Source organism: Dermacentor andersoni, chromosome 9 (genome assembly GCF_023375885.2).
Source record: "Dermacentor andersoni chromosome 9, qqDerAnde1_hic_scaffold, whole genome shotgun sequence".
NCBI classification, from domain to species: Eukaryota; Metazoa; Arthropoda; class Arachnida; order Ixodida; family Ixodidae; genus Dermacentor; species Dermacentor andersoni.
In genome coordinates, this window is record NC_092822.1 from 141510014 (window position 1) to 141534252 (window position 24239).

Here is a 24239-nt window from a genome sequence, read left to right on the forward strand (position 1 = left end):
CACGACCTCATAGTCCAGTGCGCCAATACGTCGGATGACCTTGTAGGGTCCGAAATAGCGTCGCAATAGTTTCTCACTCAGTCCTCGTCGGCGTATCGGGGTCCATACCCAAACACGGTCGCCGGGCTGGTACTCGACGAAGCGTCGTCGGAGGTTGTAGTGTCGGCTGTCGGTCCTCTGCTGGTTCTTGATTCGCAGGCGGGCGAGCTGTCGGGCTTCTTCGGCGCGCTGGAGATAGGTAGCGACGTCAAGACTCTCTTCGTCAGTTACGTGCGGCAGCATGGCGTCGAGCGTCGTCGTCGGGTTCCTGCCGTAAACCAACTTGAACGGCGTGATCTGTGTTGTTTCTTGTACCGCCGTGTTATAAGCGAATGTTACGTACGGCACGACCGCATCCCAGGTCTTGTGCTCGACGTCGACGTACATTGCTAGCATATCGGCGAGGGTCTTGTTCAGGCGCTCCGTGAGACCATTCGTCTGCGGATGGTAGGCAGTTGTCCTCCTGTGACTTGTCTGGCTGTATTGCAGAATGGCTTGCGTGAGCTCTGCTGTAAAAGCCGTTCCTCTGTCGGTGATGAGGACTTCTGGAGCACCATGTCGCAGCAGGATGTTCTCGACGAAAAATTTCGCCACTTCGGCTGCGCTGCCTTTCGGTAGAGCTTTAGTTTCAGCGAAGCGGGTGAGATAGTCCGTCGCCACGACGATCCACTTATTTCCGGAAGTCGATGTCGGAAACGGTCCCAACAAGTCCATCCCGATCTGCTGAAAAGGTCGGTGAGGAGGCTTGATCGGCTGTAGTAATCCCGCTGGCCTTGTCGGTGGTGTCTTGCGTCGCTGACAGTTTCGGCATGTCTTGACGTAACGGGCGACATCGGCGGTTAGGTGCGGCCAGTAATACTTTTCTTGTATCCTCGATAGCGTTCTGCAGAAACCGAGGTGCCCAGCGGTCGAATCGTCATGTAGGGCGTGCAGTACTTCTGGACGCAGCGCCGACGGAACAACAAGAAGGTAGTTGGCGCGGACTGGTGAGAAGTTCTTCTTCACGAGTAGGTTGTTTTGAAGCGTGAACGAAGATAATCCACGCCTAAATGCCCTAGGGACAACGTCGGTGTGCCCTTCCAAATACTCGACTAGGGCTTTTAGCTCCGGGTCCCCTCGTTGTTGTTCGGCGAAGTCTTCCGCGCTTATTATGCCAAGGAAGGCGTCGTCATCCTCGTCATCTTGCGGCGGCGGGTCAATGGGGGCGCGTGATAGGCAATCGGCATCTGAGTCTTTTCGTCCGGACTTGTATGTTACAGTGATGTCATATTCTTGTAGTCTGAGGCTCCACCGTGCCAGCCGTCCTGAAGGGTCCTTTAAGTTAGCTAGCCAACACAACGCGTGATGGTCGCTGACCACTTTGAATGGCCTGCCATATAGGTAAGGGCGAAATTTCGCTGTAGCCCAAACGATGGCGAGGCATTCCTTTTCGGTTGTAGAATAATTGCCTTCCGCTTTTGACAACGACCGGCTAGCGTAAGCTATCACGTGTTCATGTCCATCTTTTCTCTGGACTAGGACGGCACCGAGGCCTAGGCTACTGGCGTCAGTGTGAATTTCGGTATCGGCGTGCTCGTCGAAGTGCGCAAGTACGGGCGGCGACTGCATGCGTCGTTTGAGTTCTTGAAATGCGTCGGCCTGCGGCGTTTCCCACTTGAACTCGACATCACATTTGGTTAGATGTGTTAGCGGCTCCGCGATGCGTGAAAAGTCCTTGACAAAGCGCCTGTAGTAGGCACACATGCCAAGGAATCTACGCACTGCCTTCTTGTCGATGGGCTGCGGGAACTTTGCGATGGCAGCTGTCTTCTGCGGGTCGGGGCGGACTCCAGATTTGCTGATGACGTGGCCTAAAAATAGAAGCTCCTGGTAAGCGAAGTGGCACTTTTCCGGCTTCAGAGTAAGTCCTGATGACATGATGGCCTCTAGTACTGTTGCAAGCCGCCTAAGGTGATCGTCGAAATTGCCGGCGAAGACAACGACGTCATCCAAGTAAACGAGACAGGTCTGCCACTTCAATCCTGCTAAAACCGTGTCCATCACCCGTTGGAACGTTGCGGGCGCCGAGCACAGTCCAAATGGCATAACCTTGAACTCGTAGAGGCCGTCCGGGGTGATGAAGGCGGTCTTTTCGCGATCTCTTTCGTCGACTTCTATTTGCCAATAGCCAGACTTGAGGTCCATCGACGAGAAGTATTTAGCGTTGCAGAGCCGATCCAATGCGTCGTCTATCCGTGGGAGGGGGTATACGTCCTTCTTCGTGATCTTGTTCAGACGACGATAATCGACGCAGAAACGTAGGGTTCCGTCCTTTTTCTTCACCAGGACAACAGGGGACGCCCACGGGCTTTTCGACGGCTGGATGATGTCGTCGCGCAGCATTTCGTCGACTTGTTCTCTGATAGCTTCACGTTCTCGCGGCGAGACTCGGTAAGGGCTCTGGCGGAGTGGTCGAGTGCACTCCTCAGTGATTATGCGATGCTTGGCGACTGGTGTTTGTCGAATCCTCGATGATGTCGAAAAGCAGGCTTTGTATCGTCGGAGCAGACTTCTGAGCTGTTGCTGCTTGCCCATGGGGAGACTTGGATTAATGTCGTAGTTTGGTTCGGGAACCATGGTCGTCGGGGCAGATGCGGCGGAATCCGAGAGGACAAACGCATTACTGGTTTCCAGAATTTCCTCAATGTACCCGATCGTCGTGTCCTTGTTGATGTGCTTGAACTCCTGGCTGAAGTTTGTCAGCAACACTTCAGTTTTCCCTCCATGCAGTCGAGCGATCCCTCTTGCGACGCAAATTTCACGGTCTAGCAGTAGACGTTGGTCGCCTTCGATGACGCCTTCTACGTCAGCGGGTGTTTCTGTGCCGACCGAAATGACAATGCTGGAGCGAGGCGGGATGCTCACTTGATCTTCGAGCACACTCAAGGCGTGGCGACTACGAGGGCTCTCCGGCGGTGTCGCTTTATCTTCCGACAGCGTTATAGACTTCGACTGCAGGTCGATGATTGCGCCGTGTTGGTTCAGGAAGTCCATACCGAGAATGACGTCTCGTGAACACTGTTGGAGGATAACGAAGGTGGCAGGGTAAGTCCGGTCATGAATGGTTATTCTTGCCGTGGATATTCCAGTCGGCGTGATGAGGTGTCCTCCAGCGGTCCGAATTTGAGGGCCTTCCCATGCAGTCTTAACCTTCTTCAACTGGGCGGCGATGTGTCCACTCATGACGGAGTAATCAGCGCCTGTGTCCACTAAGGCGGTAACAGCGTGGCCGTCGAGAAGCACGTCGAGGTCGGTGGTTCTTTGTCTGGCGTTGCAGTTAGGCCTTGGCGTCGGATCACGGCTGCGTCGTGTTGAACTGAAGCTGGAACGTCGCGTCGTCAAGTCGTCTTTCGTCGGTATAGTCTTGGCTTCCTGACTTCGTCGGGACGGCGGCGGGTCCTTATTATGTCGTCGAGGTGGTTCCTTCGTCATTTCCGTCGGCGGCGGAGGATCTTCGTCAGTTCGACGAACAGCAACCGCACCTCCATCGGTTGCTGCTTTTAGTTTTCCGGATATGGGCTCGCAGACCGGCCCCGGGCTGGGCCAGTGTATGGTCGGCGCTGCGGCGACAGGTAACGGCCTGGTGACGACGAACGGGACGGTCGTCGAGGGCTCCACTGAGTGGCGGCGAGGCAGTCGGCGATATCGCGAGGTCGTTCGCCAATCTGTGGTCGCGGCGCGTTCACGGCGAACCCTCGGAGTCCCATCTCCCGGTATGGGCATCGGCGGTAGATGTGCCCGGCTTCTCCGCAGTGATAGCAAAGCGGGTGATGGTCAGGGGCGCGCCAAACGTCAGTCTTCCTTGGAATGCCGCGTGGGGTGACGGGTTGGCGTGCTGGCGGCGGGGTTGGTGGTGGACGACGGAACTGTGCCGTCACTGGGCCCTGCCGTGGACGCGGAGGGGGAACGTGACGGCGCGCTACAGCGGCGTATGTCATCGCCTGCGGCTGAGGCTGCGGCGATTCAGGGGCTACTCCGAGTTGTTGTTGGAGCTCCTCACGTACGGCGTCGGCAATCGAAGCCACTTGAGGCTGCGATGACGGGAACAGCTTTTGTAGTTCCTCCCGCACGACCGCTCGGATAGTCTCGCGCAGGTCGTCGCTGGCCAGTGACTGAATTCCTATGTAGTTGGTAGAGTTCGTGCGGCGGTTGAATTGCCGGTTCCGCATTTCGAGTGTCTTCTCGATGCTGGTGGCCTCGCGAAGAAACTCTTCTACGGTCTTTGGTGGACTTCGTATCATTGCGCCGAAAAGTTCTTCCTTCACGCCACGCATGAGAAGGCGGACTTTCTTCTCTTCGGGCATATCCGGGTCGGCGTGGCGGAACAGGCGGTTCATTTCTTCCGTGAATATGGCGACGTTCTCGTTAGGTAGCTGCACTCGGGCGTCCAGCATGGCTTCGGCCCTTTCCTTGCGCACGACGCTCGTAATGGTGCGCAGGAAGCTGCTACGGAACAGGTCCCACGTTGTCAAGGTCGATTCCCTGTTCTCAAACCAAGTTCTGGCGGCGTCTTCTAAGGCGAAGTAGACATGCCGCAGCTTGTCGTCGGAGTCCCAGTTGTTGAACGTCGCGATGCGTTCGTAGGTCTCCAGCCATGATTCGGGGTCTTCAGTCGCTGCTCCATGGAAGGTCGGTGGGTCCCGAGGTTGTTGCAGGACAACGGGGGACGCTGGGGCAGCCATTGGGGTTGTCTTGGCCACGATCTTCTTGGTCTTCTCAGGTAGAAGTCCGTGTTCCGGGGGCAGCTGTTGTAGACGACGGCTTACTCGATGGTCCGTGACTACGTTGGTGCTCTCTTTACGGTCCGGGCTTGGATCACGGCTTGTCGGGGGCGTCCGGTACATGGACCAAAAGCACCTCCACCAGATGTCACGTGGTCGTGACGGCAAAGAACACAGTAGCAATACTGTGAAAGGGTAAACTAGCTTTTATTGGGCGAACCTGTGCCCACAAAACAGGCTACACTTAAAGCACAACGAGAGCGGCGAACACAGTCGGCGATCGTCGAAAATCTGCTCAGCGGGTCAAGCGCGTCGGCTTTTATAGAGCAGTCATCGAATGTTCCAGACTAAAAGTTGGGACCCGCATGCCTTCTACAAAGATCTACACCATTCGTGTCAAGCGATGAAATCAGATAACACAAGGTTCGAAGACAACAGACAGCGGATAGAAGCATCGATAACTATCCAGAAACTTCGGATACATGCATGCGCGTCCCGCGCTGTGCGATAACATTTGTTAGGCGGCAAAACGTGTCGCCCGATAAAGACAAGCACACGTGTCACTATTTTGTGCGTGATACTTCGCCACATTCATTTTTCAAACTATGCCAGAGCTCGAAAAGGGCGGCCAACTCACTACGTCCCTTTCCTCTGTTTACTTCCGCAAAGCGTGTGTTTATCGCTGTGGTTACCAAATACGCCCAGCGCTATGCTACCACTCAAGGCTTTCTGGCGGCTGAGCAACTGAAGTCGCAGGCTTTATTCAACATTGCGTCGAAGTTCAATGTGGCTATCTACAATTACTTTTCGCGGACTTCGCTCACCGCCTTCTCTCCAGTGTCATCTCTTACACTACTCGCTCCTGCTAGACACAACACAAACACGCAACGACCTTAATGAAGTATCAATTACACGCTAGTTGACATGCTGTCGATGTCTATTTCCGCTGAGCACCGGAATTGGAACTCCTGTCTATGGTGACATTACCCCTCTACAGCCTCGTTACTCATCACGTTTTTTTTTTTTTTCGACAAGACCATAGTGTATTTCCTCTGAATGTGCTTTCGGCTTTAGGTGTGACCTTGCACGCCCGCTTATTCTGTTACGTTGACGGCGACCGTTGTCGTCAGGCTGCCGCCTCATTCTGAGCTTCGCAGCCGCCAGAGAGCACAGAAAGCTGTCTTCACGAACAAACAACTGGGATTCGAGCCCATCTCCCAAATGCACGATCTTGCATTTGGGAGATGGGCACGCTAACCATTACGCTACCACCTGCCTCCACCAAATTATGTTTATCTGCCTTCCCACTTCACTTTCTTGCCGCAGACGCAGGCAGAACAGATGCAGAAACGAAAAAAAAAGTAAAGATTGCTTGAGCCGCCAGCTGACACATGACCTTAACTTTGGCAGGTTATTCTCATTGGAGCGCATATAGGCTTGTGGCTGCGTGCAGATTGTGTGTCGCCTTAGCTTTATTGTAAATTTGCTTTCACCGACTCTTTTCGGTTAGAACTGAAACGCCGGACAAAAATGAGACCTACCGTTGAATATTTCTTTCTTGTTTTCTAGGTTTAAACCAAAAACGCTCATTTGCACAAATAGAGATTTTTTTAAGAAATGGCATAAGGATACTATATTTCGAGGTGATGTCGTTGTGTCAATACGGGCCGGCATCACGTATCGACGAAAGAGTATCACAGTGCCGATGCACGCGGCAGGTTACTGAAGAAAACAGGAAACGACTGTTTTTCAGTTCTCGCAACATATTGTACACAGAACACAAGGCACCCACCACCATGACATTTTATTTTTGACAACAGCGACACACAAGGGCGGACTGATATACTTCCTAAAGGGGTTTCATTTTTTTTTTTTCATCGCAGAACCGCAAGCACAGGTTGCGTCGCGCGTATACCGCAGCCACGCACTGTGGCCGCGCTCCTTTTCCTCTAACGATGTGCCCCCCCCCCCCCCCCCCCCCCCGGAGGCTTCACGCGCTCCCGTAGGTGGCGGATTGGAGTGTCACTCCAGAAGTTTAAATACATAACCTTTTTGCTTAGAAACGACGCCATCATTGTCAACATATTGTTGGCTTGGATATGTTTGGCACGAGGCCCAAGACCATGTCTTCTAACGCGTTCTTATGTTTGCGTTCGCGTCTCTGTCCTGAATGGATGCGCGCCGTAACATGCTGCTATGGTGCTTACGTTGAGCGTATGTAAGGTGAAAAACGTGGTTCTAAAATGTATGTTCACTAACTTGTGCAGTAAACCCATGTTTATATTATTCGCGCAGTATAGTAGTAGTATAGTAAGAGTCACGAGTATGGCATCCGTAACCGCAAGCGTCACGTTATGGTCGTAACTTGTCGGGACAGCGTAGTTGTAATCCACAGACCATCCCACTAAGGAAAACGTGGCTAGGCATGGCTGATGAATAAGTAATTGCGAAGATTGGTTTTCAGTAAAGGTTTGTTACCAAGAACGGCGGGAGCTTATACTGCCGCAAAGTACGGATGCTGGGCGGCGACTCCAATCATTTACTCGGCACATCACAAATCTACACTGGAATTCAACTGGTTTCGCCAACTCTTGCTTATATTCTCTCGCCCTTAAGCTGCGACTTCGCCTACCACGGGGAAGACGAGGAACACGAGGAGGCGTGCGGACGTGTCTTGCGTGCGCTCCCAGGTTTTTCGATGTTCCTGGCGGATTTATGCTTGTGCTCAAGCCAACTTCGATTGGAATCATCAGCGGAAGTCACCAGGATCACCTGGATACCGAAATCGCGGCACGTGGACCCGATTTTCGGCTATTTTTCGACTTTGACGCGTCGTCCCGGCGGCTGCGTTCGACCTAGCGTCGACTCCGACCACTGCCCGCCAGCCAAGCGTCGGTGCGCCTCGCCGCCGACCCCTGGGGCTTAGCACAGCTCGATAATTTCGGCGAAAATGGAGGTTGTTGTTCAAGGTGAGGATATTTCTCCTGAAGAATTTGCCGAAAAGGTCGGTTGGTTCACGATCAACACAAACCAGCAACGCGGCAGCCAAGATGGCGGCCGCGAAGGAGGAAGCCAAGGTATCGGCTCGGATCGAGGAAGGAGACAAGATGGCGGCCACGTGAGCACCAAATCAATCAAGATGGCGGGGAGGAAATTGGCGCTGCGCTCCGTGGCGTCACAGCAACCACGCCTGCCTACTGGCCTGCATAAGGTGATAATCCAACCGAGCGGAGGATTGAAAGCTCTATTTTTGGGTGGAGACGTGAAGATATATGACATTGTTCGAGCCGCTGCCGGCGTCAATTTGAAGGAGGCTAAGTAAGACATTATTCAACTTAACAGCAAGCAAAACACCATTTTGGTGGGCACCATGAGTGAAGAAAGAATGCATCGGTACCTGAAGATAAAAATACTTCAGGTTGATCAGGCAAAATACGAAGTAAACGCCTACCTGTCAGCCCCCGAGGGTAGTGGCAAAGGAGTTATTCATGGGATCCCGGTGGAACACACGGAAGCACAGATTCTGGACAACCTGGATTGTTCAAGGAACCTCAAAATCAGAGGGGTCAGAAGAATGGGGAAGACATCGACCTCAGTTCTGATACTCTTCGTCAATGAGAATGTGCCGTTTTGGATTTATTATGGAGGCGGGCTCCTCAAGTGCTTCCTCTACAAAAAGAAGTTTGAAGTGTGAAACGCATGCGGACATCTTGGGCACCGCTCTGATGTGTGTCCGGACCCGGACGACGTCAAGTGCCGCGGCTGCGGTATGGTGAAGCCACCGGATGGACACCTGTGCGATCCCAAATGTGCTCTTTGTGGAAAGGGACATGAACTGGGAAACAAGAAGTGTCGCGAGACCTACCGAACTCTGAACATCGTCAGGAAACGCCAGTGGGAGCGGAAGCTCCAAGAAGAGGAGGCGAAGAAAACACCCCCGTCTGGGTGGAAAAGCCGCTCAAGAAGCCGGGAGGGCTTCCGGAGCCGCTCCGACTCCTTCCCTCGCATCGATCTCCCGGGCCGTTCCAGCTCCAGGGGCTGCTCCAGCTCCAGGGATCGTTCCGGCTCTGGGGTCCACTCCGGCTCCAGGGCAAGATCGTCGACAAGGCCGAGGAATGAAGCCAACAAACAAAGGAAGGTGAGGTGGGTAGATAAGGTCTCCCCAAAAAATACGGAGTCCGAGGAACTCGCCAAGATGAGAATCACGGTAGAGAAACTCATTAAAAGAGTAGATGACCTCGAAAAGCAAAACGCTATGCTAAAAACGGAGACGAAAGTAGCTAACGCAGTCAAAACAGCTAACACTATTAGAACCCACCCAACCGTTGAAAGCACTGTGGCGATGCAGGTAGATGACACTCACTCCCCACCTCTGAAAAGAAAACCAGGTGCGAACGCGCCGCAAGAGCCCACAATGGCAGATCTATGCAAGAAAATGGACGACTTCCAGGCGAGCTGGCAGGCAAAGTTCGCATCAGTCATCCAAGCCATCCAGGCGCTATCGGAATAAAGCCAGAAACACAGGGCCGCGTTGGTGAGCATTAATAACTGGCAGAGGGAAACAGAGCAGAAGGTACAAGGTGGCTCTCAGACGGCTGCGACCCTAATACCACTGGGTGATAATCCACAATTCAATCATGGCCAGTCACAATAAACACACGATTTGGCAGTGGAATTGCCGCGGGTGCCGTCGCAAAGGGGCGGTCCTACAGCAGCTCCTTCTTGGCAAAGACAATCCGGACGTAATCGCTTTACAAGAAACTGCGGGGATGGCAAAATTATCGGGCTGCCTATCATTCAGTACAGATGATGGAAAATCCGGGTAACCACCCTGGTCAGGAGAAACTTGGCAGTCGTTAAGCACGACACGGAGGTTATCAACGTAGACCACGTCCTTGTTGAACTCGTTCCAGCAAAAAAGAAAGAAGGCAGCCTCTTTGTTCTCAATATCTATAGCAGCCCGAAACAAAGGAAGGCCCGATTTGGACCTCTTCTCCAAAAACTCTGCGTATTACCAACAGGCAAGCTTTGGTAGTGGTGGGAGACTTTAACGCCCAACACGCTGCCTGGGGGTACAGAAAAGAAGGAGTTAAGGGAAGGGAACTCTGGCTGGATGCACAGCAAGAGGGGCTCACCTTAATGACCGACCCCTAAACCCCCACTAGAACGGGGAATAGTGTCAGCGTAGACACCTCACCCGACCTCACATTCGTCAAAAACGTGGGAGATGCAACCTGGGTTAATACCAAGGAAAACCGAGGTAGCGATCACTATTCTCGATACAGTGGTGAGCGCAGGCCCTGCCAGGAGAAAAGGCAGAAACCAGCTAATTGTTGAATGGTATGCCTTTCGCGAAATAAGAAGCGAGACGGCAGTGAGTGAGATAAGGGATATTGATAAATGGGCTAAGAAACTGGGCCAGGACGTTAAAAACGCAACCAAGGAGATAAAGGAGGACTCTGCACTGGAGATAGCGGACAGCCACCTCCTCCATATGTGGGAAGCTAAGCTCAGCATGGAAAAACGGCTCAGGAGGCAAAGGTGGAACCGCAATCTCAGGAGACGGATCGCTAGGCTCAATAAAAATATAGAAGATTACGCGCTCAAACTAACCAGGCAGAACTAGGAGTCCACCTGCGATAGGATGGACGGAAATATAGGCCTAGCTAGGACATGGAATCTACTCCGCTACCTGCTGGATCCACAGGCCTGCAAAACAGCGCAACGACAGAACCTTCGAAAAATTCTTCACTTGTACGAAGGTACGGAGGTAGATCTAATGAAGGACATACAGGAGAGATACATAGGGGACACTAGCAAGGAACCCCTACCTAACTATGAAGGCGTAGGTCACTCCAGCCTAGACGAACCCATCAGCGAGGCGGAGGTCCGGGCGGAGATTGCCAAGCTCAAAACCAAATCAGCTTCAGGCCCAGATGGCGTTAGCAATAAAGTGTTTCGCAACCTATACGATAACTCTATAACTGCGTTAACTAACTTTATGCAGAAGTGCTGCCAAATCAGTGGAAAACCGCTAAGGTGGTGATGATCCCAAAACCAGGCAAGAAACTCCAGATAGAGAACTTAAGACCTATCTCTCTAACCACTTGTGCAGGCAAGTTTTTGGAGCACCCGCCGTGGTTGCTCAGTTGCTATGGTGTTGGCTGCTGAGCACGAGGTCGCGGGATCGAATCCCGGCAACGGCGGCCGCATTTCGATGGGGGCGAAATGCGAAAACACCCGTGTACTTAGATTTAGGTGCACGTTAAAGAACCCCAGGTAGTCGAAATTTCCGGAGTCCCCCACTACGGCGTGCCTCATAATCAGATAGTGGTTTTGGCACATAAAACCCCATAATCTTTTAATCTTTTCTAAGCTTTTGGAGCACGTTATTCAAACGCGGCTCAATAACTACATGGAGGATGATGACCTCTATCCGCATTCGATGGTGGGCTTTAGGCCCAGGCTCTCCACCGAGGACGTGATGCTGCAACTAAAACACCAAATCATCGATGCGGAAACGGGGGACGCAAAGGCAATCCTAGGCCTTGACCTAGCGAAGGCCTTTGATAACGTCACACTTAAAGCCATTCTTGGGAACCTTCAAGACTTGGGAGTAGGCGAACGAACCTACAATTACATTAGGGACTTCTTGTCAGACCGAGAAGCAAAAATCCAGATTGGAGTATGCCAATCGGATGACATTAAATTAGGCAGCAAAGGGACCCCACAGGGCTCTGTGCTCTCGCCCTTTCTTTTCAATGTGGCCATGATCAAACTCCCTGAAAGACTGGAGGCTATTGAAGGACTAAACCACAGTATGTACGATGATGACATCACGTTGTGTATAGCTAGGGGCAGCGATGCCCAAATAGAGGAAACCCTCCAAAGGGCTATCCAGGCAGTTGGAGGTTACGTCGGACCTAGGGGACTTAAATGTTCACCGCAAAAATCGGAACTGCTTCTATACCAGCCGAAAGGCAGGGCCAGTAAGGAGGAACCGCAAATCTCCCTCACAGCTGGGGGGATCCCCATTTCAAAAGTGGACAAAATCAGAGTTCTGGGACTTTTGATTCAGGCCAACAGCTTTAATGGCGAAACAATAAGGAAACTAGATGGCTGCGCACTGCAGACCATGAGGCTGATCCGCAGGATTGCCAACAGGCGGTCCGGGATGAGAGAAGCGAATCTAGTTAGGCTAGTCCAGGCCTTTGTTATAGGTAGAATAGCTTATGTTGCTCCCTTCCTCAGTTTTAGGTCATTCGAGAAGAAGAAGATTGAGGGCATCATACGTAAAAGTATAAAACAGGCGCTGGGGCTTCCCATCCGCACTGCAAATGAAAAGCTTTTAGCTCTAGGGTTCCACAACACTCTTGAGGAGATTATTGAAGCAGTGAGGAACTCGCAGTATGAGAGACTTGCGGGAAGCCCTACGGGCAGGAAAATCCTAGCTAGGCTAGGCATAAACTATGAGGGGCAGGAAGGCATCAAAGTCGACCTGCCGCGAAGCGTGCGGAACCGACTAATAGTCCCACCACTACCTCAAAACATGCACCCAAATCATCACAAGGAACGCAGAGGAAAACGGGCCGAGGCTCTTGAGAAGCGTTTCAAAAACTCGAAGGACGTGCTCTACGTTGATGCTGCAGACTATGGCAACGGCCGCATGGCCCTAGCTGTAGCGAGCACTGAAACTAGATTGATAGCCAGTGGCACAGTTCCAACGGATTGCTCTCAGATTGGAGAAGAATCGCCATAGCACTTGCAATTGCGAGTACTTCAGCCAAAATTATAGTCAGCGACTCTAAGGTTGCGGTGATGAACTTTGCCAGAGGCAGAATTTCTCCCGAGGCGAACAGAATCCTGCAGACCTGCAGAGATAGCAGGACAATTGAAATAATCTGGGCACCTGCGCACGCCTCCCTCGCTTGGAACGAGGCGGCCCACGAATTAGCTCGAGGACTTACATTCCGAGCTGGTGGGCTAGCCGAAGGCTTCACGGGGCGGGACCGCTTAGTGTATTAAAGAGAGATCACACAACAGTACAGACTAGGGTGGGTTAAATATCCTCCGGCTGATATATCCTTAAACAAGAGCGAGGCCTCCACTTGGCGTCGCCTGCAAACCAACTCGTTTCCAAGCCCGGTGTCGTGCAGCCTCTACTACCCCGGTCAGTACTCCAGCCAGTGTAAGCTATGTAAAGCCAGGGCTAATCTTAATCACATTCTGTGGGAATGCCCACAGGCTCCCTCTGAGGGAAAAATAAAGTCTTTAGAACAATGGGAGACCTTAATACTCAGCTCCGATCCGGAGATTCAACTGAAGACCGTCCGACTGGCCGAAACCGCCGCTAGGGTCCAATGACTCCTGGCGGTCGTCTAGGTGGGAAGGCTTAAAGCCTTCCCTACATCTGTTGGACAAATAAAGTTTTACAATCCAATCCAATCACCTGCCACCCGGGCCCCAGCTTTTCCTCTTTGTCCCCCGCTTCATTCCCAATATGCTGAGACGTGCTTCCACTGATGCTTGCCCCTCCTTTTTCTCAATAAATGAAGGCATTCATTCATGCATTCCTAAGTTACCGCAGAAAATAGCGTGTCTTTATCTCCATAACCACCCTGTCCCTCACCTGGACTCTCCCATCGCAAAACAAAGTTGCTGTGTTGCAAATGACTGGGCGTCACATATGCAATTTTCTGGGAATGGCCAGTAGCCCGGCGGGCAATTTTCGGTGGGTGACGAGACAGTGTATAGAACACCTTTTCTGCCATATCCACGCTCAGTGCTCTGCTTCGTGAGCTACTATGAGCCGCTACGACGAAGTACGAAATGAAAGAAACCTAGCTGGGCTGGTCGCCGGCAGCTCTTTTTGGATTCGTGATGCGTCGATTTAAAATATATATATTTCTTATCTAAGCCTAAATGACAGCGGCATGAGCGAGGTGACTTACGGTAGCTCGTTGGTTTGGACTAACGACGCTCTTCACGCAGTACTTTCGTGTTATGCGTGTTTGCGAACGGGAATGAAAGACAGGAGGGTAACACGCCTTTCTGAAATGAAACATTCGGAATAACCCTTTGTTTGGCGGTTGGACATATGTCTAGAGGCCCCGATACGAACCACCTGAAAGTCTGTATCACCTTGCAAAGGGGAACTCAGATGAAACGTTGTCAAATGGATAGGCTTTTAATTATCATAAGTTTATCTTAATTGAAATTCCTTACCATGAGGTGAAAGCCGACTAATAAGCATTTAAATTTTCTGTGTTATTAAAACATCCTGTTAATAGAAGGTTGCTGTGCTTTACAGCCCCCTAAATTAAAAAGTAAGTTGTGAAAAATAAATTGGTGCGGTAAATGTGTAAATGCAGGCGCAAGAAAAGGCCTAGTCCGTTTCCCAGTATTCACTCAATGAAGATGGAGCACCTCTATACTCTCATGTTGTCACGAATGTTACTCATTATGAGATGAGCTTGCGCTGGAAAAGAAAATAACACTGAAATAACAATGGCTGCGCGCAAATTGCTTCCTCTGATTCTGATCTACGGATCAAGGCGTCGGTTCGTCAGATTGGAATGCTCGTACATTGCAGCGCAATCTAAGGCCGCCAAATGTGATGGAGAATGTACGCTAGTATTCGCTTCACGCGCGCAATCTGATAACATAACGCTCTTTCGCTATTGAATACGTGGCAACATACTGGATATTAGAAGCACATGCAGCCGCATCTTGAGCTAACTGATAACTTTGGAACTGTGGTTAGACGCTAAAAAAAGCCCCCCCCCCCCCCCCCCTAAAAAAAGAATACAGTTGATTTCAATATTAGCTGAAACATAGTGCTTGTGGTTTAAAAAGGGCCCCCAACACTGCACAGTGGCGCCGACATACAGGAAATTTAAGAGCGAACCACTTTCCAATTACTGGTATTTATCAAACCAGCATATCATGGTTCAATGTAGCCCTGTAGTCCAGGGGCCATTTCCACCACGGGTACTGTGTCGGAGCTCATATTTCATGTCGGCATTAATTGTCACAAAATCACAGTATTTTTTTTCTTTAGATCTTATCATTAGACAGCTAAAAAACATCCAGCGAACCCCTCACCTTAATATTTCAGTACTTTTCGTTCTAACGTAGATAACCGTGCTGATCCATATGTTACAAAGTACTGAAAATGTACCCAATGGTTTCCTCCAGGAAGCTGTTTCTATTCCTTATGATGCGAGGAAACCGAGCCTGATGCCACCAACGCTCAGAAACCTAATCGGGAGCGCGCACGATGTCCTCGCACGCCTTGTGGGATGTACAGTAGCGCTGAGGTGCTTCTTGTATAATGTATGAGAATCGGTTGTAAAGACAGACGTGCAAGTTTGGGCTATGTGCTTAAGCTCATGAAGTTGATTTGTGCCAAGATAACCTGTCCAAGCTTTCACGCGTACTTTATAAGAAGTCTACAGCACCATCAATATGCCGACTGCTTTTAACTGCACGAAACAAAACTATTGAAACGATACGAACAATGTTAACATCATTTTATCATTCGAGTGTTCAGATTGGTAACCTCTAGATGCGGAGTAAGTTCAGAAGTTGTTTGCGTAATTAACAAAGCTACGTTAATTAAATTTTCAGTAATGGTTCTTACGTGGCTAAAGAAAATGAGCAGGTTGGAGCCCGTCCTCGAGATTAGGCAGCCAAGCGAAAAATTTTGGACTAAGCGTGCTTCTGTAAGAGACACGCGAATAAAAATTTTCGAAGTAAACACTCTTCAATGACGTAACTGACGCAGAAAATGAACATCTGTAAGGTCACAGAAAGAACAGCACTTCACGATGGGACACAAAGGAGGAACCACTCACAAAATGCGCTAACTTTAAGCGCTGTTCTTTATGTGATAATGAAGCAACTAGCCCGTCAGTCATTCCTTCCAAACCTGTAAAGTCAACCTGACCACATCTAGCCTTTTGTGATGCTGTCATCAATAGTATGGCCCCGTGAACATATTCCCCATGGCCACATAGTCGCGTTCCATTTTTATTCATGCTGCTTTCTCGAAGGCAAGCATGTTAAAGCTTTAGTGCAAATACGGCAGTGAACGTGTGCCGCCTAAAGCTTGCTTGGTCGCAGGAGCGATGCATGACGGAATGACGGTGCAGATTTAGCGCGTCGCTGGCATCAAGACAATGCGCTACCGCCGAGGGAAGCAAGATAACGAAAGTCAACAGCTTGGTAGCTGCTCACGGAGCCGTGCCGATGGTGGCGGTGCCATCATGACAAAATCTGAGGCGGCGATATTGACGGCTGGGGCGTTTTTTTTTTATTATTTTGTTCCTTTTTTTACAGCGAAGTCGTTAAGAGGAAGCTTTAACTCGGTCCCAACTCCGACGCGGCCTATTCAAATAGATGTAAAACGCCGAAACGCTTTTCTGAGATAACTCTAGGCCGATTTTAATGAAATTTGCTGGATTCGGGAGAGAAAGGTGAATTCTAGTAAATATTGGAAGCGGAATTTCTATTCAGGGCTTGAATTCTGGTAAAGATTTTCATAAATTCGGAAGTGCGAAAAATACAGAAGCACGAAGCTTACAAATTAATAACTCCACATCAAGAACTGATATCGTGGCTCTGTAAACACATCCTTTAGACAATTCAAAGAGGACAAATCCAATATGCCGATTTATATCTTACGTGAAGTCGTTACGTTGTGAAGAAGGGTTGCGGAAAAGCTGTATTTCCACATTACTAATTTTTTTTTAGATTCATGTGTAATATATCAATTTTGTCCGCTTTAGATGTGCTGTTAGATGCAATGTACAGAATTGTGATATTAGTTTTCATTGCCACAAGACAGAGTTGTAAACTTGATGGTATCGTTTGCTGAAAATTTGCGCTTGTTGCCAATTTTGAATAAGCAAATGATGACCTAAATCAAAAATTCTAAACCAACAGTCACTAGATTTTAAGTTTTTCTTTTAAGTGCAACAAACCTTGTAAAATTTGATGCAGTGGTTGTGGAGAAAAACGAATTCTCCTTTTACATGTATTTAGATAGGACCACCAGATCTCGAGCTAAAGGTTCCTCTTAAGGGCTACTTTCCCCCCTATCGCGTCCGCGTGTAGAGCAAGATCCCGAAGATAGCGTAATACCGGCCTGACCCGCAGCGGAGGTGAAGCAAGCGTTCAGCTCTCCCCATACTTGGGCCGATACCGAAGACAGTGCAATGCGGGGCCGACATACGGCGGAGGTGCAGTTCGCCAATAAGGGGCCCACATACACAGCTTTGCTGGTCATCTTTCTTCACAGAGTGGCAGGGCACTTAGATTTTTTACTTATCAAACATCAGGTCATCGACGGCGAAACCAGGGACACCAAAGCCGTCCTCGGGCTTGACCTAGAAAGCGCCTTCGACAAAGTGACGCACTCTGCCATCCTCGCGCATGTATTCCATCTAAACCTAGGCGAGAGGTCGTACGAATATTTCAAAGACTTCTTCACCGGCAGAACGGCGGAGCTCAGAGCCGGCGACCTGAAGACGGACGAGAAGACACTAGGGAGGCAGGGCACTCCCAAGGCTCCGTCATCTCACCCATGCTACTTAACCTTGTAAAGATTCAAGTTGCCAAAAGACTATGCCAGCTAGAAGGACTGAAGCACACGATATACGCGGACGACATTACGCTGTGGGTGGACGGGGGCAGTGATGCCCGCATAAGATCCACACAACGGACGGCCGTCGACACGATCGAAGAAAGCCTGGAAGGCACGGGACTGCGTTGCTCCCCAAGTAAGTCGGAGCTCCTGCTTCACCAACCGATCAAAACGCACAGAAACAAAAAGCAGTGGGAACACGAAAAAAATAAGATCAGCACCAGGGATGGTGACACAATACCGACGGTCAGCAAGATCGCAGTCCTGGGCATGACGATTGAAGCGCTCGGTAGGAACGGAGACACCGTCAATCGCAACATGGGTAAGGCGGCCTACGCCACCAGACTGCTCAAGCGCGTTACCACCAAGAAGGGAGTCATGAAGGAGGAAAACATCAGACTTATACACTCCTTCGTACTCTGCCACATAGTGTACGTGGCAGCCTTCCACAAGTGGATGAAAAGCGAAAAGAACAAGCTAGACATCCTAATCCGGAGGGCTTACAAGACACCCCTCGGTCTACCCGAAACTACCAACACGAAACGTCTCCTACAGCTGGGCATACACAACATGCTCGACGAGATCGCCGAAGCGCAAAGAGCCTCTCAGTCGCAAAGAGTGTCATCAACAAAGGCCGGCAGAAAGATCCTCTGCAGTCTAGGCATCGGTTATCACGAACAGCAGGGACCAAAATGCCCCGTCCGCTACCACGTACGACGGAACTTGCGGGTTGACCCCTTTCCGAGGAACATGTACGCGGAATTAAACGAAGTCAGAAGACGCGCTAGAGCCAAGGCACTGACGGACTTGCACGCGGAAGACAGCGGCGCCGGATACGTGGATGCAGCCGAATATGCCGGCCGCAACGGCTTCGCGATCGCGGTGGTCACTCCGGAGGGAACGTGCGGGCGACCGCCAGCACATCGAGCAAGTAAGTGGAGGAAGCAGAAGAAATAGCCATGGCCCTGGCCATCGTAGACCGAGAATGCCGCATGATCCTAAGCGACTCCAGACAGGCGGTGAGGAACTACGCCAAAGGAAGGATTGCCCCAACGGCGGCAAGCGTCCTGCTCCGACAGGCAGACCGCGACAAGAGGACTCGAATCAAGCGGTTCCCGGCGCACGCAGGACAAGCATCGGAGAAGCATGCCAATCGCTACGAAACGGCACACGCTCGAGCGCGAGGACTAACCGACCGCGCCCAAGGCAACGGCTGCCGGCTGTGCTTCAGCGCTAAAGACCGGATGACCAGCTATAACGAACTGACCAAGGCTTTCGGCTGGCCCGCAGACTTCTCCCGCCGCCCTGCAAAAGGCTGAGCAGGTCGCAGGCCGTGCTGTTCAGGCAACTACAAACGAGCACGCTTCCAAGCCCGGCGCTATTGCATAGGATATACCCAGAATCGCACCCCCATGACAAGTGCAGAGCGTGCTGCAGGGAGACGGCCACATTCGAGCACATGCTATGGGATTGCTCCAAACATCCAAGCGAAGCTAACTCAGGATGTATACCGCCGGAGCTTGAGGAAGCAACGCGGAGCGACGGCCAAGAAAAACAACTCCAGGCCGTCCAGCAGGTCATCGAGGCGCTGGCTAGGCAGGAGCCTGGCGAGCCGGCAATGGCGAGCGGGGATCCTCGCAGAGCACCCGCCACGATGACGACGTAGGCCACGTTGGAAGCGCGGCTTCGCGCTTTACTGCAGGCTCAATAAACGTTTTACCAATCCAATCCAATTACTTATCCGCGTTTGCCCTGCATGCGTGTGCGATGAAAACAAGAAGCAGGTATGCAGAGAAAATCTGAGGTGGCGGCGGCAGGTGGTAGCGCAGAAGTTAGCATGCCCAGTCCCTGCACGTACTTATATCTGCATTGACATGGGGTTGTGGTAGCGATAGCGACCAAACCTCTACATTTTCTGCGCGCTCTAGCCATTGTGAAACTAAGGATGTAGTTAGCATGCCCAACCACTGAATGCAAATTGCAGCAGTTACGAGTGGTGGAATCCCGCTGGGGCTGATTGTGAAGAAAGCTTCCTTTCTCTGTCCACTCTCGCGATGGTGAAGCTAAAATCAGGAGGAGGCCTGATGGACACAACTTTGATCGTCACCATAACAGAATGGATGGACGACCTGTGGAAAAAACAAAGCACACCAAGTTTTTAGCAGTTATCTTAGAGTAAAGCGCTACGATGGCTAGTATGCCCACATGGGGATGGTAGACCGAACTGCTTCTCACTGCTAACACTGGACTGATACCAAGAAAATACTCCGTTCGCAGACACCACGCAACACTGAAATTAGCAAAACAATATCTGTTACAAACTGATAGCGTCAATTATCTGGTGTCCTTCTTGTGTGTGTGGAGGGCATAAAGGTCCTGGCAATGAAGTGGTAGTATCTTTGTTTTTGCTGCAGTTGCACACAAACAAAATTCTTTGAAGTGATCGGACCGCGAGATACCAGCGGAGAAGACCAACCCGCAAATTAAAAATAATTGCTGGTTTCAGATCTTCCAATGTACTTTGCGCTTAGCTACTATCTGTAATTTTTTTTTTCTTTTTGTGCTCTTATGAAGAGGAGAACTCCACATTACTACAATATCAACAACAGTACACAAAATAGACTGGCTTTGAAGCTGTGACCACGCACCGCACTTTTGTACATTCAGCACATGTAGTATTGGGGCAGCACGTTTGAGCAAAATGATTGGGTTTTCGGTCAAAGCATTGTGACAGATGGGAAGAAATCGTTGTCATGCCCGGTCGAAACAATACCATCTGAAATCTTATTTACTAATACATATTTTTTGAAAAATCACTATAACCCTTTATACATTTGCTTCGTATGAGTTATATACTAGTTTGCCTCGTCAATCTCAAATATGTATTCTCTTGGCGGGAGAAGGCTTTCGTGAAAAACGACGCAACATAACAGCAAAACATCCAGCAAGGTTCCTATCCAGCTTATTGACGAAATTGTGCACTGAGAACATGTCGACTAGCGTGCGATTGAAAGTTGAATTATGATCGTTGTAAGCTTGTGCTGCGTCAAGCACGAGCGAGTAGTGTTAGCGATGACATTGGTGTGAGAATGGTCAGCTCGGTCTGCGATTTGTTCTTGTGGATCTCCCCATTGAATGTCGCAGTCGTCATAATGAGAGCACTCCTGTCACATTATTAGCTCAGTGCGCTGGGAAGGCTCGAGTGGTAGCTCACCTTGAGGGGTATTGGGTAACAATTATTAATATACGTACTTTGACATGATGAAAAAGATGCAGAAACACCACTGGTGTTGTCTAACTATTCGTAAACAGGCCCCCAAATTTCAATTGGCCCACCCCAAACATTAAGTAGGCCCACCCCCAAATTTCAAGTTGGCACACCCTCAACTTTAAATTGGCCCACCCCCAAATTTAAAGTTGGCCACACCCGATTTTCTTTTCGCCCAGCTTTAAACTTCAAGTTGGCCCAATCCCAAATTTCAATTGGGCCACCCCTAATTTTCAAGTTGGTCGACGCACGAATTTCCATCAATCGTCCTCCAAATTTCGAGTCGGCGCACCCCAAAATTTAGGTCGGACCACCCCCATATCGCCCCCAAATTGAGATTGCCCGACGCCGAGGTTGCCCCCACATTTTATTTATTAATTTATTTATTTATTTATTTATTTATTTCGGATACTTTCCTGGCCCGAAGGCATTACAGAAAGGAGTGGTAAGTGAAAAAAAAAAACAGTACATAATTATACAATAATAGCTATAACAAAACGGCATAAAATACAGCAGTCTTGAAATTGCCAACGTCAGAAATGGCAGCGATGAATGGAGGAAGGTCGTTCCAGTCGGCGCTGGTTTTAGGAATAAAAGAACCATGACACATTTTTGTTCTAAAATATGGAACACCAGCTTTAAACATGTGATCGAAATGGGATGAAATGTATGAAGGGCGAGTAATAAGATTATCCTTTAATAGTGGGTTGTGGTGATACAGCCTGTGGAAACGACACAGTCTAAAACATTTACGGCGCAATGAAAGCTCCGGTAATGTAAGTGTGTTTTTCATGGAAGTAATGCTGGCATAACGGGAATAGTTCGATAAGATGAAACGTGCTGCGCGATTCTGGATGGATTCTAGTGTGTTTATCAGTGTGAGTTGATGGGTATCCCATACGGTGGATGCATATTCTAGCTTTGGTCGCACTAACGTTTTGTAGAGGGTAAGCTTTATCGGCATAGACGCAGCAGAGAAATTTCGACGCAAGTATCCAAGAACACGGTTAGCATTATTAGTGACGTGTTTGATATGCGTATGCCATGATAAGTTACGTGAAATATGGACACCTAGGTATTTGTACGAGTTGACGGATTCAACAGAAGTATCGTGAAGTAAACACGCGTGTTGTCAGTGTTAGTATGGCTTGATACATGCATTCTTTTACATTTATTAACGTTTAGTCGCATGAGCCATTTATCGCGCCAGTTGGATATGGTTCTAAGATCGTCTTGAAGCTTATCAGATTTAGTGTGGTTAGTTATTTTGCGATAAATGACGCAGCCATCTGCGAAAAGCCTGATAGATTAATGGGAAATGCATTTAGGAAGGTCGTTTGTGTAAATCAGGAAAAGCAGAGGTCCCAGTACCGATCCTTGGGGTACACCCGATGTTACGGAAGTGCGAGAGGATGAACATCCATTAGCTGAAACGTACTGAGTTCGATTAGACAGAAAGCTTTTAATCCAGTTTAGTACATTAGGGTCAATGTTAAGCATGCTAAGTTTAAGAATGAGGAGATCATGTGAAACAGTGTCGAAAGCTTTTGCAAAGTCCAAAAACACGCAGTTTCCATCGAAGCCCATATCAGTATGGGTAAATAGGTCATTAGTAAAACATATGAGTTGCGTTTCACATGAAAATGTTTTCCTGAAACCGTGTTGTTCAGTCGAAAAGAAGAAATTAGACTCAAGGAAATCAATCAGATGAGAATGTATGATATGCCCCAATATTTTGCATGGTATACTTGCGAGTGATGTAGGACGATAGTTATCGGGGGAATGAGTGTTACCTGATTTAAGGACCGGAACAACCTTACCAACCTTCCAATCGCTTGGGAGAACTGAGGAACCTAGAGACTGGGAAAAGAGCACGAAAGCATAATGGAAGAATATGGTTCAGTAATTTTAGGCATTTTACAGTTAATTGAATCTTCACATGATGAAGAAGATATCTTCAGGTTTTCAATCAACTTTTGTATGCCGACACAATCTATATCAATGAAGTTCATTGGTAAATAAGAGCATTCAGTTACCGACCGTGGAGTGGCAGGAGCACATTTGTGAAAAACGGAAGCAAATGCATCATTCAAAACGGAACAGCACTGGTTCGGAGGGATCGCGACCTTGTCATAACGGGCTACATTTAGGCAGGACCAACCCCACATCACCCACAAATACAGATTAGCCCGCCTTCACAATACCACCAAATTTATGTTGGCCCACTTCAATACCACCTGCAAATCGAGTTTGGCCCACCCCCATATCCGCCCCAAACTAACGCTGGCCCACCCCTCGATCACCTCAAATTTAGGATGGCCCACCGCAAATCTCCCACCAATTAAGGTTATTCCACCCGTATATCACCCCCCGATTCAGCTTGGCCCAGCCGCACATCAGCCCCGTGGTTAGGTTAGCCCGTCACCATGTCACCCCCAAATTTAGGTTCGCCCTCCCCCATATCATCCCCAAATCCAGGTTGGCCCACTTAGCTATTCAAATAGTTTTTTGGCGGCCACACCTACGGATTCATACCACTTGGCTGTAGGGAACACATTAACACTAGCTATTAATCCACACGCTGCACATCTTCTCCTAGTTGGTGAATTTTTTTATTTGGATGAATCTTTAGAAATAATTAACGTTCGCGCAACGACTCAGCTTAGCAGACCCTTTTTTCAGCACGAATGCTGCATAGGAATGGCACTGGCCACCGGGTGGCATTGTGGCCCAGGTGGACCTGATTCGCTCGGAGTATGTGCCATTAAGGACAGGCGAAAGTCGTAGAAAACGGACCTTCCAGAAGGACGCAATAAGAATAGCCATTTTGTTCTCCCAGGTTCCACGCTACAAAGCACGACAGTTTTTTTTGCATAACACAAAGCTATGCGCAAGCTTCTAGTTATGATGTCCAATGAATAAAATCTTCATAAGTGCGATGACTTAACAAATGAACACGACACTGCTATGTTTTAGGAACGAATAATAGAAAACATAATATTTCAAGAGAACCACTGGAAAACCAGAACCGAAAGCAAATCATGAGTTTTGTGTTTCTGCCATCTGGTGGGAGACTATAAAACTAAGTCCTATGCGGCTGTTCAAAAAAACTGCGCCGCTGAAAAACCGGAACCGAAAGCAAATGTTGGGTTTTGTGTTTCTGCCATCTAGTGAGTGACTACAAAACTAGGTCCTTTGCAGCTTAAAAGAACAGTGCGAAGCGGCATTCGAACCGCGGCCACCGTGACGCGGGACTAAAGGTGCGCGCGATTCTACCACTTCGCCACGGCTTCCGAGTGTTCGCCTAGCGGTACGCTCATGTTTTTATAGATACCACGTGAATTTTCACGACAGTGTTACAAAAAACGCTTTAGCGGCCAGTGTTACGCCATGTGTGGAGAGTCGAGATAGGCATCAATCGAAAGCTGAGTCTCCGGACTACATACGCTGCACTGGGTATTACGATAGACGTCGTAGTTTAATTATAGGCACCGTTCCTGCCTTGAAAATCGAGTACAAATTTTCG